Here is an 888-nt window from a genome sequence, read left to right on the forward strand (position 1 = left end):
TCCCAATGGAATTTCCCATTGGGAACCTACTAGCACTAAGTTGCTAACTGGTTAGCAAGATCCTTCCGACAAACCGGCCACAACCAAACTTGTCACAACAATCCCCCCCCCTTGATAATCAACCAATCACATTCACTTAAGTGACACGTATAAAGTCGTGCACCACTCGGGAGAATTCGGAAATACGACGGCTGGAAGAGCCGCTTCCCTGAGAATGAGCCTGAGAATACAACTGGCCACGTCTCTCCACATGGTTTCTCTAGATCCTGCCAAGTATTTCTGCAGGAACTGCATGCGGAAAGCTGCTGATCGGCAGGCTAGGTGGAACTTATTGTTGACATTATTTACTATATTGACATCTTGTTGATCTTTTATAAAAACAACAACATCATCAGCATAGGCTGATAAAACAATATTTCTGTTCCAAAAAGTTAAAATCAATCCACTGAACTTTGTTTCCAAGTTTGAAGACGTTTCTCTTCCATCCAGGAAGCTTTTTCAGTTCAAAATGTCAGAAATAGCGTTGAGTTCCAGGTTTTATCCAGCAGCCCAACAATACCTTGTTTTGGTGTAGAAAACATGCAAATAGAAACGGATGAACGGGTCCACCCATTACCATACCAGTCTATGTGTCTGAAAGGTTGGTCGGGTGAGGTCCAGTGGATTGCTTTTAATTGTTTTTGGAATGACTTGGACCTGGATGACTGACAACCTTCACCAGAATATTTCTGTTAAAACCAGTTATAATAAAACCATGAACACTTGAGCATTTATTTTTTTGGTGGAGAGATTCCAGGGAGAGTGCATAGAGTCATGATCTTGGCGCTGATGGTTTGGTTTTTTCCTTTGCTCCTTGCTCCCCTGTCTAATTGGTTCTGCGGCTGATTA

The sequence above is a fragment of the Cyprinodon variegatus genome, unplaced genomic scaffold, assembly GCF_000732505.1.
Source record: "Cyprinodon variegatus isolate N-32 unplaced genomic scaffold, C_variegatus-1.0 Scaffold472, whole genome shotgun sequence".
NCBI classification, from domain to species: domain Eukaryota; kingdom Metazoa; phylum Chordata; class Actinopteri; order Cyprinodontiformes; family Cyprinodontidae; genus Cyprinodon; species Cyprinodon variegatus.